Source organism: Uranotaenia lowii, chromosome 3 (assembly GCF_029784155.1).
Source record: "Uranotaenia lowii strain MFRU-FL chromosome 3, ASM2978415v1, whole genome shotgun sequence".
NCBI lineage: Eukaryota > Metazoa > Arthropoda > Insecta > Diptera > Culicidae > Uranotaenia > Uranotaenia lowii.
Genome location: NC_073693.1, coordinates 255,802,862 through 255,818,416, shown reverse-complemented (window position 1 = coordinate 255,818,416; position 15,555 = coordinate 255,802,862).

Sequence of the window (15,555 nt, the reverse complement as noted above, 5' to 3'; positions counted from 1 at the left end):
CAAATTTTTACCGTATCATTCTTTAATTATCTCATGCAAAGGGTCCTTTGACTGTATCAGAACAACTTCCAAAAATTGTTGAGAAATTTCTAAGGCTTATCGAGTCCATCTGGTCACCCCAAAAATGACTCCAGTCCTACGCGGGGCATCCCAAGCTGACACCTACTGGTGGTGGGGAAATAATCGTTAACGCCCATGGGACACGAGAGCTGCTTCAACCTTGAATGACATTTCTGGGATCTGGTTTCGAGTGGTAAACAGTTTTGGCGCACTTTCAGGATGGGTTTCGGTTCCATGGACGGGTCCTGTTACGGTTATTACGGGACGCCCGGAGATTCCGTTTAGTGTAGTTGCACTTCATGAACTTACTAGTATATAGTAGGTACCCACCAGCATCATCATTTCTTGCCGAAAGGAGCGGGAATTGCTAGAGAAGAAGACTGTTCCTCCTCCCTACTGCAGGACACAAAGCGGCAAATGTCAAGCCAATAAGAAACTGAAACGAAGTGCTTAAACAGGTTTATAAAGTGGAAAAAAGGTTCATTGATTTCGAGGTTCTGCACTCTCACACGTTTTCCCGTATAGATCGGTGGACTGACTGTGACAGTCATACGAAATTTGATTTTAGATTAGTTTCCTTTCAAAAGTGCACCTACAGCTACCGGGTACTGGCTTTTGGCGAAGACGTGAGATTTTCTTTTCTTGGAGGATAATGCTGTTATAACATTGATATAATGTTTATTGAAATGAAAATCACAAATTTCGGACCAATGTTTTCTAAAACTAATGGCATCAATAAGGATAATGTAAACGTTATAATTCAAAACTCAGATTCAAAGTAAAGATTTATTATATAAGACTGTGTCAATTCGGGGTCTTTTTTATATTTCCCAAATTCTGAGGTACCGTAAACTGGGGGAACTTTGATCAGCGGGGTAACTTTGATCAACATGAAATTTTTGCAGATAATCATCATTTTCTATGTATAAAGTTGAATTTCGTTTTTATTACGATACTTTTAACAATACTCAAAATATAATTTTAAAATCATAAAATATCTGATTTTTTGATGGCTCACCAACAAACATCTCTCCTGATCAAATTTGTGGTCATTTGATGATAATTTCTGGATATTAAAAAAAACGGTCATTTCCCATGAAAAGCCCGTATAGAAAAAATAGCTAAAAACCCTATGAAATGGTTAAGTTTGAAGAAAAAAAAGAACATGAGAACAGTACGAGGACTTAGGGAGTTGCATGAAGGTAAAATTTTGTTTGTTTTTGAGACCAGGGTTGGCATAATTCAACGGTCAACGGTAAAATGGTCCTTCAAACTCATTTGACTGTTCCTTAGTCAATTCGTTTGCCAGTCATTCATTCCCCAGTCATTTGAAGCTAAAATAATAACCTAGTCAAGCAATCGCATTTCAACGACCGATGACGAAAAAGAAACGCATTTATTATTATTGTTACTCCTGCCAGCAAGCCGAAGACGACCGAAGACGAAAAAGAAACGCATTTATTATTATTGTTGCTCCTGCCAGCAAGCCCGTTTTCAGTTTTTTATTGCTATTGTTGCTCTCTGCCAGCAAGTCGTTCAATTAGTTGTACCTGCCGGCAGCAGCCGATCGAGGATGTGTAGGAGCTTCGCCAGTCGCATGACGGAGAAATGTTGATTGTTGTCGTGCTTTATCCGTCATGCGACTAGTGAGGCTCCGTCAATTGAGTAAGGTGCCGGTCGTTTGATGAAAAAAAACTAGTCGGGTCAAGCGTGACGGGCGAAATTTACCAACCCTGTTTGAGACCAAAAAATATTGGGAAATGTTTATAATTTTTGCCCCTAAATGTATGCAACAACATTGTCCATCTTTTGAGCATTTTTGTTTTTGAAAAAAAAAAAAATGAATCCTTCAATTGCGTCCAAACAATAAATTACTGTTATCGATGTTTTGAGACTTCTGTGCTGAATGGCTTCAAAACAATAAATTTGAAGATGTTGAGATACGTAAAAACCTTAGTGATCAAAGTAACCCCGAAACTCGAAATCTGGTTTTGTAACAAACATTTAATTATAACCACCAATATCGATTGACATTACTGCAATCAATGATCATGTTTAATACTCCTCACCTCAGTATGGGGTTTAAAGCTTTTAGATATTAAGAAAAAGAAACCTCTTTCAAAATATTCAAAAATGAATGAAAAAAGTGATCAAAGTTCCCCCAGTTTACGGTACTAATCAGCTTAGCTGTGGTTCAAAACTAGAAAACGTAGCTTTCCAATCAATCAACAAAGTTGTTTCAGTCACAGTAGAGAAATTTTGGAGAGTAGACTGGATAATCTACAAAATTTGAAATTTTTAGACCTTATTTGAATCTTAGAATACGGAACAAAGAATAATGTAAAAGGAAAATTTAATCACAAATATAACTAGAGCATGGATCATCCAAAATCTGGACGCACTCTTTATTATACCATAGCGCTCCTACTTGTCGGATCTGGAATGTTTTGACAGCACTTTGTTCGGAAATGTTTCTTCTATCAGTGCTAAAAATTATAACGATTCGTTTTGTTCCAATAAAGTTACACGTAATGGAAGCCGCGAGGCGAAAACTAATTTCGGACACCCACTTCAAAAACCCGACGTGGTCTGGTTAAAAAATCGTGAAATCTGATTTTGGGCGGCTTCCTGGCCAAAAAATTTACAAAGCCACTGGTCGGGGTGATGTCCCCATCAAGTTCAAATTCGTTTTTGCCGATAATTTGGCAAGAAAGTGTTTGATCTGGCAAGGTATTTGCAGCTGCAGACGAAAAACACCGGTTTTTGTGAAAATCAATGTGCAATCAAAACACTACATTTAGATTACAAAACATTTTTATATCGTTTACATAGCTCCAAGATAGATCCTTTTTAATGCGTCCAGATTTTGCGTGATCCATGCTTAATATAATTTGTTAAAGCATTCGTTAGTTGATCTAAAGCAGGGATTAGCAAACCGCTTAAGCTAACCACATTTTTCGTATCAAATAATGTTGTAAGATAAAATGAAATATTTTTGTTCTCGATTAACGACACAAATAAGTGAAGTTTTATAATAAAGACTGGGTGAACGATTATAGATTTCTTATCGACATGACTCAGCGAAATTCTGTTTTCTCGACAAAAACATTCCCTGTAATTCTGTGATTCAACCCAAAAAGTTTGTAACGATTAGGGCAAGGCCGGATTAAGGGGGGGGCAAAGGGGGCAATTGCCCCGGGCTCCCCGAGCCAAGGGGGCCCCCCTGGGGCCCCTATAATTTTTTTCACCAATGAAAAAATATATAAATTAACGCATACATTATGTATTTATATTCATATATTTGGATTTAAATATTGATTTTATGTATATCTATCATCATTAGATTAGCAAGAGAGGCCTCCAATAGTCTAAGTTCAAAAATTAAAAGTTGAGATTGAAGTTAATACAAATAATAATCATCAAAAAGTAAGATGCAAGACTTTTTTATTCTACTTCATTGACATTGAAAACAATTGTGAATTAAAAAGAATATATAATCAAGGGGCCCCCTGGAAGTACAAGTGGGATGCAGCTAAAATATTACCCAACTTTTGGCAGATCTACGGGAAAGGAGAAAAAAAATCTATAAGCACAAATACATGCTTGGAAACGAGAGTTAGAGAAAAATAACAAAACCCTAGCCATGGCAGGATCTTTCTTTTTATCTGAGCAGCAAAAGAGAAACATGTTGAGAGCTAACGCTTACGCCTACTCTTTTTGCTTTTTGCTTTCGATTTCGCTTCACTGGGTTACTCTCACGCACACGGTTAAACATTTGTGTGAAGCAGGATACACTAAACATTTCTCAGATTCAACGTTTATGTCAAGACGATGGAAGCGCTGCCGAGTTAAAAAGTGATAGTGTTGCATGAAGGGGAGTGGGGTGCGGCTTAAATTTTACCTAATTTTGACATACATATTTGATGGGTTGTTCTTAAGGAGAGAAAGAATAGGCGCTTCCATCGCCTATGGCTGATGTCATGCTGAAACAACTAGCAACACAACGCAACGCAACGTTCCAATAAGATTGCGTTGCATTGCATTGGTATGTCATGCTGGCGCGACCTGTCACTTTGAAATTCCCTACAAATCATCACTTCTCTACATCTGATAATGCTTTGAATCATCTCCTTTCTTTCCGGAGCCATCAAAAACTCATCAAATCACGACCCGGATTGCAAGAATGCCGAAATTTGAACCGACAAAATTCCTTGTTTTTTTGCCGGAACTAAGAATTCATGAAAATTTTCTCGCCGATTAAGATAGTTTTTAGTTTATTATCACAAGTTCGGACAGATCTTCGTACTATTGTGCTTAAAACCCGGAATCACTGCTTCAAATCGAGAAAAAACAATGTTCCTATTGGATTTCCTACTAGTCGCGCTACTGAACACATTGGCATCAGATTGGTCGCGCTACACCAAGCGACCAGTATGACAGGTCTGCGCGATTTCCATGGAGATCAAATGAGAGCTGGTTAGTCGTGTGAACGTTGCGTTGTAGGTCGCGTTGCTAGTTGCTTCAGCATGACATCAGCCTATGGAAAAGGAGAAATTTGCGCTTTCACACACACACACACCAAATCCGTTCGCGTTAACGTTTTAATAATCCACCTCACGCACGAAGTCGTACATGCAGATTATTTCTAATTTGAATTGATCTTTGCCTTGTTCAGACGTATTTCCGGTCGTAGAAAACGAAGTTTAAGTGGTGACGCATATTTTTTTCTGTGGGTTGAGTAAGCTAAAATATAAAAAATATTGATAGTTCTGATTCAACAAAGTTGTGGAAAAAAAGTACAGTATTTTTTTAACAGGAACATTCCGAAGTGAAAAGCATTGTCGATTTTGCATCGTTGTTAACCTGAGTCAAGGTACAAAGTTTAATTTCTGATGAAAAACGTATAGCTTATAATTCTTTTTATACTCAGGTGTTTTAACACACAGATGCCGCGTAAAAATCTTCTTTCCGGAGCTTTGAAGCGGAAAATCGCCAGAGAACGCGATGAAAGACTGGCGAAAGTTGTTTCGAAAACAAATTCTATAACAACTTATTTTGCTAATCCTCTGGATTCCACTAAACCGGAAGATGTGGCTCCTAATACCTCACAGGAAATTCAACAATCCAACACGTCCCTTCAAATAGCACCTGAAATTGAAAGTACATCTAGCAAATCTGATGAATTTCCGTCAACATCCGAAAATGTTAATATACATGAAAAACAGGACACTGTAGAAGATTCTATGGATGAACATTTTAACTTTGAAGGTAATCATTCTGGTACATTTTTTTTTTTTTTTTTTTTTTTTTTTTGTGCCAGGTAAATTCCTGGCACAAAAAAAAAAAAAAAAAAAAAAAATCTGGTACATCTCTTTATCTCTGAAGTCTGATTTTATGCTTTGATTTCAAATAGATCCAGCAACGTGGTTTCCTGTTCGGGATAAACATTTGACCTTCTGGTCAATCCGGAAGGAAATTTGCAACAACAATAAAAATGAAGCCGATCTCTATCCAGAATCAAAACGCGTTTTCAAAATAGGTGAAACTTCGTACAATCGGTTCTTTAACAACTCTATGTTTTACTTGAAGCACGAAAATGGAGAACTGCACCTGCGGAAATGGCTAATCTACAGCAAATCTAAGGGTAGCGTGTACTGCTTTTACTGCGTCTTAATGGTGAGTACAAAATCAGTCTTTTCATCAGAGAATGGTTTTAGTAACTGGAAGAAAGCTGAAGATAAGCTCAAATCTCATGAACGCAGTGATGAACATCGACAATCGGTGTTGAAATTTAACTGTCGATGCACTGAATCATGTCAAGTGGATTTGAAGTTTGAAAAAGATATGGAAGAAACAAGAAAGTACTGGCAGAAAGTTTTACGTAGGGTTGTTGAAGTCGTTCGTTTCTTAGCCGAAAGAGGCTTGGCTTTTAGAGGAAATGACGAAATAGTTGGATCTGCAAGAAATGGAAATTTTTTAGGAATTATCGAACTTTTGGCAAAATTTGACCCTTTTCTGGCAGAACATTTGCAAAATCATGCTAATCCAGGAAAAGGAAAGCAATCCTATTTATCTTCTACGATATACGAGGAATTGATTCAGATCATGTCTAACGAAGTCAAACAGCGAATAAATGAGGAAATCAAAGCGGCCAAATATTTTTCGGTGTCAGTTGATTCAACTCCTGACTTAGGTCACACTGATCAGCTAACTGTGATAATTCGTTACGTTTTGTTTGGTAAACCAGTAGAAAGATTCCTCATATTTTTGCAACCCGGTTCGCATAAGGCTGCGGACCTTTCAAATGCTTTGCTCAACTATCTAAAAACTGAAAATATCGATTTTGCAAACTGTAGAGGTCAATCTCATGACAATGCTCACAATATGGCTGGAAAATACTCCGGAATGCAAGCGAGACTATTGGATATAAACCATCTGGCAACGTTCATCCCATGTGCAGCCCACTCATTAAACTTGGTAGGTGAATCAGCCGCAAGCTCATGTTCTGCGGTAGTTAGGTTCTTTAGTTTCATCCAGAGAATGTACGCATTTTTCGCTAATTCGACTGATCGCTGGCAAATTTTTTTGAGCACATTTAACAACGAAAAACAGTTGACATTGAAATCTTTGTCTGACACACGCTGGTCTGCTCGTGCCGATGCCGTCGAAGCTCTTCACAAAGGATATAAAAAAATACAAACAGCGCTAAGGATTCTCGAAAACACCGAAGATAAGGCCCCGTTAGTTCAAAACGAAGCAATGTGTCTAGCTAATAAAATGGACGATTTCGAGAACGCTTTACTAACCGAAATTTGGGTAAAAATTCTTATACGATTTAATCTCTCAAGCAAGGCGCTTCAGGGATCAAACGTGGATTTGTTGAAAATTGTCAACATATACGACTCTCTTGACGGATTTTTGATTTCTTTACAAGCAAGATTCGAAGAGCTGGAGCTTAAAGCCATGCAGTTAGTTGGTGAAAAAAATATAATGATAAGAAATCAAGAAAATTAGCTGGTTCCGTTGATACAACAGTTTCGGAAGAAATATTCAAAAATGATGTCTTTTTGGCGCTCTTGAACAACATCCAACAAGCTTTGAAAAAAAGACGCGACGCTTATGAATCTGTCTACAAGAGGTTTTCTGCTTTGATAAACCTTTGTTCTTTAACAGAAAGTGAAATACGCTCTGAGGCTGAAGAACTTATTAGTTTTTATCCGAACGACCTAAATAACTATCTCCAAGACGAAATGATCCAGTTTGCTGAGTTCGCTAAAGCGAGATCGTGTTTAACACCAGCGGAACAGGCGTTGTGCATACATAAATTAGATTTGGCAGATACTTTCCCAAACGTAAATGTTGCTCTTCGAATATACCTTAGCATGATGATGACAAATTGCTCCGGAGAACGTAGCTTTAGTAAGCTAGCCATTATAAAAAATAGGCTTCGAACTGCCACTACGGATGAACGTTTGAGTGCTTTGGCATTGCTGAGCATTGAAAGTGATTTACTGAGAGAAATTGATTTTAATGATCTTATAGAACTGTTTGCAGATGCAAAATCCAGAAAACAAAATCTTTGTTAACCTCTTATATAGTTTGTTACAAATAAAACTCTTTCTTTAAATGATTACTTTTTATTTCGTTTTATTGGATTTTCTCTAATTATTTGAAATGACAAAAAAAACCTACCTATAGAAGGGGCCCCCAGCTAAATTTGTCCCGGGCCCCCCGAGGTCTTAATCCGGCCCTGGATTAGGGGAAAGGTTTCCTAAATGGGCCTATCGGGTTAAATGACCCTACGGCTGTTTGATGAAATGGCTGACTAGACAGCTTATCTGACCAATGCATTTTGAGGGTGATACGCTTAGAACATAAGGTAAGAATAAATTTTATGAATTTACAATCTCAAAAAAATTTGAAAAATCGTACAAGGTTTTGAATCATGTTGATGTAATACTTCGACTTTAAAAAATTATACGTAAAGAAGCTTAACACGAAAACTAAGATGGTTTTTGTTTCTTACTCAAATGAACTTAAGAAATTAAACATATTTTAGCTTTTGTGGAGGTTTAATAATGATTATATAGTGGAATAATAGAGTGTTTTTGTATGCCCCCATCATGATTGTAAAATGCCTCCATCCTAAAATAACAGGTTAAGTAGAATAAATAAATGATTTTTATCATTGAACCTTCAAATCTAAGCTCTGAATAACATCGTAAGAGAGAATTGAAGATCTAAAAACGGATTTGATAAAGTTTTTCTCTTGGATGACCTGCCACCATGGTATGGGAACTCTAACATTTGTTTTATTCCATAAAATTATAATATACATAGATTTTTATGAAACATCAGCTTTGTCGTACGGAAGCAGCAGTTTCAATGAAATTATACGGAAATATTGCCCAAAAAACAGAAATTTTGTTCAAAACATAAATAGGCGCATTTAGCCAGCACGGTTTGAGGTTCGGCATTTTAGACAACACTTATAATAAAATCATTTTCTTGGAAACAGAAGAAAATTTTAACATAAAAATTACTCCGATGAATAGAAAACAGATGCCTGCACACGTGTATATAGTTTTTGTACACATATTCGATGTAGTATTTGATTAAATCAGTGTTCTGCTTAATAGGCGCATATAGCCCGCTCCTCCCCTACACAGGAGAACAGCATTTTTGATACCTATGTTTTAATAACTGATTTTGTAAGATTTAGGCGTCCTGAATTCAAAACATTTCACTGTTGTCGTCTTTCACTTCTATTTTTGGTGATAATGGTTTTGGTGGAAATTTTTCATTTGATCAGTATTGGATAAAATCGATCTTTTATAACTGATGAAACAATAAACACACATAAAAACCAAAACCTTATTTTTAATCAATTTACTACGCTTCATTCAATCAAGGAATCAGATATTGTCAAGATATTCTTATATCAGAGATACAACGCTTTTTAAAAATTGAATTATACAATTTATAGAAATTCCAAAAAAATAGATTACAACTTCTCTTGACATCATAAAAGACAGTTATTGAATATTGAATATTAAAAATATTAATTCATTCAAAAACTTGTCGAAAACTGCGAAATGATTTGACTTACGGGCTTAAAAATACCAAATATTTTTCAATGATAGTTTAATGTTTCTTTTCCCAAAATTTATTTTTTTCTTCATTTATCGGGGTTATGAGAGCTTTAACGAAGTTTCGCTATCTTACACTTGAATAAATAAAAGTTTATCAAAATTTCAATTCGTTTGTTCAACAAAAAAAAATCATACAAATATGTTTTTTAGCTAGTTTTTGAGAAATCAGCAGATTTTTAGATAGATTCTTAAAAGTATCCATAAATTCGAATAGCCTATAAACAACATTAAAGATATTTTAAAGGAAAAAGTCAGATTTGAGAGAATATGTACATTTAGACCGAAGCAAAAATTGGCTTTTAATTCCCATATGTTTTTGTAATACATTTTAGGTCACCAAGAATTAGAGTGTTCGTCCCGGGATTTCCCGGGAATTTGAAAAATTCGGGAATTCCCGATTCCCGGGAATCCTAGTTTCATTCCCGGGGAATTGCCGACATGTATGAAATTTTTTAGCCTGATTGCCCCCGGAACCATTTCTATTGTTCTTTTTGAAAATTTAGTCATACACATACTCATTGAGAATATCCCAATTTCCCAATTCCTGAGGCAGTAGACATTTTGCAGCCATTTGGTGCAATCTTTTTTTATTCAAATAGATAAGTTTAAAAAGATTATACGTAATTCAACACTGTTTTAAATGAACGAAAACCTATAACACTTCGAAAAATATATAAAAAAAATCGGACATCAGGTAGGCAGATTGTGTTTTCTCAAAAGTAACATTTATGCATTTGTTCCCCTCTGGCATTTAAAGCCAAATGAATTCAAAACATAAAAATTAAGAAGATATCGGTTTTTTTTCTCATATGAAGAGCAAATATGTTAACCGTTCAGAAAAACGAAAATACGTTGGATTAATCAATCAAATAAAAAGATAATTTTTCTTATTAACCCCTCATTCAATTAATGATTCATTTGACTTATTCAGGTTATTTTATAGTTCGTTTGTCTATTTTTTATTTATCATTGTTGAAAACAGTTTGATTTATTTGATAAAAAATAATTTATAACAACATTATGAAGAGTACATTTTCAACAAATTGTGGGCTTGTATGTAGAAATGTATTTGAATCCAGGTGCATATATTTTACATATTTTTTAATATTTCCCGGGATCCCGGTAATTCCCGGGAAACAGGTCACCAGATTTCCCGATTCCCGGGAACGGAAAAATGGCCGGGAAATGGACACTCTACCAAGAATCAGTGTAAATTTGAGGTGATTTGGATGATTTCTGAATTATTGCATCGAGATTTAGTTTTGTAAGAAAATTTTATTAGAAGAACAAATTTTTGAATATTGATTCATCCAGTAAATTTAAATAAGCATGAAATAAAATTTTCCTTCAATAATTGTTTTTTTTCTACTCTTAAGCTTCCTCTTTTGTTAAAATGAGAAAAAGCTAGATTTGCAAGGACAAATTTATAATCATTTCAAAATAAGCATTCCGAATAAAAAAAAGGTTTTGCTTGCTAGCGTTTTTTAATAATTTCATAGAAAGTTTTTGCCAAAGTTCTCTAGGATTGAACAAACTTATTGGCTATGCAAAGCAGTTTTTCAGGCTATGTTTCGATTTTTTTTTCAAATGCTTTCCCAGAGAATACAAAACATTTTAAACGTGTAAAAGAACTGAAGATGAGTTCAGTATACTGTCTTCAACTGAGTAGAGGATGGCTCCCGTATTTTCCAATAAAAATTGTTGATTAATCACGTGCAAACATTGCGGAAGAGTTTAGAAATTTCTCAAAAATGAAAGCTGTGAGTTGAGCTGCAAAATGCAAAATTTCATTCTCAATTTTGTTTAATACCCTTATCATCAACAAAAATTCTCTGACTTTGAAAAATGACCGGCTAGATATTTTAAATGTTTTTCATTTCAAATTGATCGTCTGGTTTGTGCTTCATCGAGAAATATCGATAATAATAATGATTGAAAAGTGAAAAGTTATAATAATACCCGGTATTAACCCAAATACTGTCTTAGCATTGTGAGTCAGTTTTGGCGAAATTAGCTGCTATTTTAGTGCAGTAACAATTATTTGGAAAGTTATCGTAAAAATAGATATTATTATTTTCAAGACGTTTGTATGTTATGAAAATGAGAAGTTTTTCTACATTTTATCTGTTCTGTACAGAATATCCTAACTGACCTGTTTCCCTAGGGTGTGGGGGGTGGCCTGATACGGGGGCCCGGGGAAATAGCCCATATTGCCCCCCTTAATCCGGTCTTGGTAGTAATGGTTTTCGACAAAATTCAGCGGAAAATTTCCTTTGAAAATTTTATAAATTGGCACAATACCAGGCTCGGTTCCACAGAAGAAATAAAAACTATGTTGGTTCTTCAGAACAAAATAATGGATATTCTCCCATACACACATAAAAGTTTATGTTAACTGATGTAAACGTTACTTAAAAATTCTACAAAAAATCATGTTTTCAACCAAAACGAAGTTTTAAAGACCCCTGGGTTTGAAGAATTCAAAGATGATCCCAAATCAACTCATGTCTACTCAGTGAGCATATCAAAGAAGTCTTACACATTCTTCTGCTTAAAAATGAGAAAAATGAAGTTATTTACAAAAACTACCAGCGTTAAATAGAATGTTTGCTGCTTTTTTTCACTAACAGTGAGTTGAATGAGGTAAAGTCTTCACAATAATAGATCAGAAAATCCGATTTTTTCGTTTTAAGACATTGCATTGTGAGAAGAAATGGTTTATTTTCCTTTTTCCTTAAGCTTAGGTCATTAAAATACTAGGTTATCTGACTTTTACAGTAAGTAGGCGAGGAGAGCGCGGTGAAGTGGAGTGATGCTCGTTACTTTTGTTGACAAACAAGCTGAAGAAAAGGCGAGCTTAGGTCTCATCTGTTCTATGGATTGAAGGTAAACAAACGCAACGAAGCAATCAACATGGCTGATTGTGAAATTTGATGGATCGAATCACCTTCTATTTGTCCCTCTTGGTCCCGATATTGCTATGAAAGTCGTTGAAAGCACTGAAAAAAAAAATCAGTAGTCCGAGCTCCAGTCACAATGATTAAATGTCGGTCACGCATATAAACAACAACCACGTGTCGACAGACATGTTTCACCGAATCAGTTGACCGGTCATGTTGATATCGATGCCGTTAATTTTATCGCTGCGGTTTTTGGAATGCATCCATATGCGTGCACAACGATACTGCGATGCGATGACAGAATTCAACCTGCCATTGAAACCTTTATGACGCGGCGATATGCTCCGATAGGGAGGTTCATTAAATTGAATGTGAGTAACGTAACGATGAATTTCTAGTGAGCTGGTAGCAATGAGAATAAATAAACTATGAACCTTGGCAATTGAAAAAAATTGCAACCCGATACCAGCCCGTCAAATGCGATAATCAGGAATGCCACATTCAGAATGAATAGAGTAAAAAATTAGCTTTAAAAAGTAAAAATGCTCGGGAACTGTTTGTGCGTGTGTTTTTAAAGTTTAACCGTTGAACTGAATTTGCGTGCAAGGTCCGTTGCTGTTTAAAATTTACTGGAACAATTGTGGTTACTATGTGTGTTCAATGGAAGTTAGTCGAAACAGGTTGAAATAGGTCGAAACAAGTAGAAATGGATTTTGACAGTTGGTATTCTGTCTCTTTCCAATTGACTTCGACCGATTTCAACCAGGTCGTCCGTTGAACATACGTTCACCAATACTAATGCGTGTTTTGTGCGTAGTACACACGAATTTCCAGACAGACCGTTTTCATTCAAAAATTTTTGGAACCTGCAAAACGATTACATTTATGCTTTTCTAAAATTCAATTTGGTTTAAAGTTTCTTTCAAAATTCATTAAATGAGCAAAAGTCATCAAATAGAAAACTTCTATAGCTTTTTTCGCATAACGCAAAATTATTTGAAGTATTAAGGAAAGTTTGATAATTGATTCGAAACTTTTTTTCTAGAATGGGCGGCATCCATAAATTACGTAACGCAAAAAATGCACTTTTTCGACCCCCTCCCCCCCGTATATCACAAATCGTAACGCTTTGACGTACCCCCCTATGAAAATTACGTAACGCTGATAATAACCCCCCCCCCTCCTCCGATTTTCTCATGTTTAAAAATACTGATTTTCGAAGGTCAAAACAGAGAAATTTTTTAACGTTCTTTAAAACGGAATGAATATCATCGATCAGAATCGCATCTTAGTACTCATTGATGATAATTCTCTGATAAAATGAATTGAATGTCTTATTACGAGTTGCTCTGTGCTTGTTAACTGATGATCTACCTTGTTTACTTTATTTTGTTCAAAGAGCATAACTTGCTACGCAAAATTTACTCCACTTAGTAATATTCGTCGGAATAATCAAAATTGCGTTTTAAAAATCAATTGAGAAAAAATAGTAAAATTTTCTTTCTTAAGGTTCAATTGAGTTCTTGGGGATAAATGTACCCAATATTCGGTTTTCCAACGGTTAATTTACGGATATTCAATACACATTTTAAGGAATCTATCTCACAATCATTAAAAAGCAAAGGTTACAATCCTTTTTCTATCATATTGAAGCTGACAAATTTAAGGCTGATTTGGGTTTGCTTATCATTCTGCTATAATTGCATGACATCTAAATAATTGCGATGAAACTGAAATTTTTAAGGAAAAAATCGTTACGTAACGATGAGCATACCTCCCCCCTCCCCTATGTCACAATTCGTAACGATCGAGCTTACTCCCTCCCCCCCCTAGGAGCGTTACGTAATTTATGGATGCCCCCATGTCACGTTTTTGTTTTCAATTTTTGTAAAAAAGCGTTAAATAATTTTAACTTATTTAGAAAAGTTATTTCAACATCAAGAGCTAGCAGAAAAATTGCATATTCAGATTCAGGGCACATAAATGAACTCCTGTTACATGGTTTCCAATTTGTCGATGTATAAAACAAGTATTCGATAAATAAATTTTGAAGTTAATATGGTTCGTTTCAAACTATGTTCTTATTCAGTCACACTTCTTAATTAAAACCCATTCAAATGACGAGCTAGTGTTTTTATATGTCTTATTTAGAGTTTCAATTAAAACAAAAGGTTAATTGAATTGCAATTTAAAATTTACAATTAAACATTATATTTTCAATTATAGTGTTGTCAAATGATATTAGGTTGATTAAAGTGTTAATTCCGCCGGAAGCGAACCAAATTTCTGACTGGTTTGTCAACACTTATTATTAAACACCTTGAAGGTTAAGCAATATTCCGGAACTCTACGAAAATTTTACTTGGAAAAAATCTGCATGGGGGGCGGTTTCGCACGGCTTTGGTTGGTACCTAAAAAGTTCAAAAGTACCTCCGGCAAGCACCACATCAAACCGTTTGATTGCGGTGCCAGCAGAGATCATGTATGAAAAATTAATTGCAGGCAGCACAGCGACAATCCCGACACGAAACTCACAGGACCGACCGCCGACTGAATCCAAACATCCAAAGCACGAAAATGAAATGGCGAAAACGAAACAAAAACATGCTCTCTGTCTAACACACACGCTGCATGTGTGTTAGTGTGGTAGAAACGAATCCTGCTTTCGAGCTGGATCGGTTTCGACTAGTTTCGATCGATTTCAACTTGCTCCGTTGAACAACGACCAGACCTGTTTCGACCAAAACATCAGCCGATTGAACAACGACCACTTGACAGAAACTAGACGAAACCAATCGCTACTTACGATTGAACGCAGCTACTGTGGCTTTCTGCTGACTGGCTGGCTGGATGCTGTAAATCGAATCATCAAGCTGTAAGTGATTCATTCAAATTTAAACAATATTGTTTAATCTACTGGAAGTTTGTGGTTAGTGGCTTTTTTTATCGTCAAATAGCAGTAAACCGACATTTTATCACGATCAATCAATTTGCTGCTGGAATGTACATAATGAATCCAAGTATCCACTATAGCAGAAGAAGACGTGCCTGGCAGAGTTACTTCTGTTGAATTAACATCTGATTTCGTGTGATTTTCGCTTTTCGCAGGAAAAATGCTGAAACTTCTTCTCAACCAAAACCCCTTTAATCATTGATACAAAATCACCAGCTCGCTACCATAAACAATAAGCCCGGTTCAGGATAGCTTTTATTGGCAGCCAATTTTGATACTGATAATCGGGCCGGAGAAAAATAAGAAATATTCTACAGAAGAGGAAAAATTATGACGGAAATTCCGAGCAGACCCTGAAGTTTAGCAACAAGCAGCAATGGCAGCGAACGAAGAATAAACTACAGATTCCGGGGGCAGGTACTATAGGTAGGTCACGTTAGTTGGATCACGTTCGTATGAGCATGAAAATGAACCGCACCTTGCCATAACT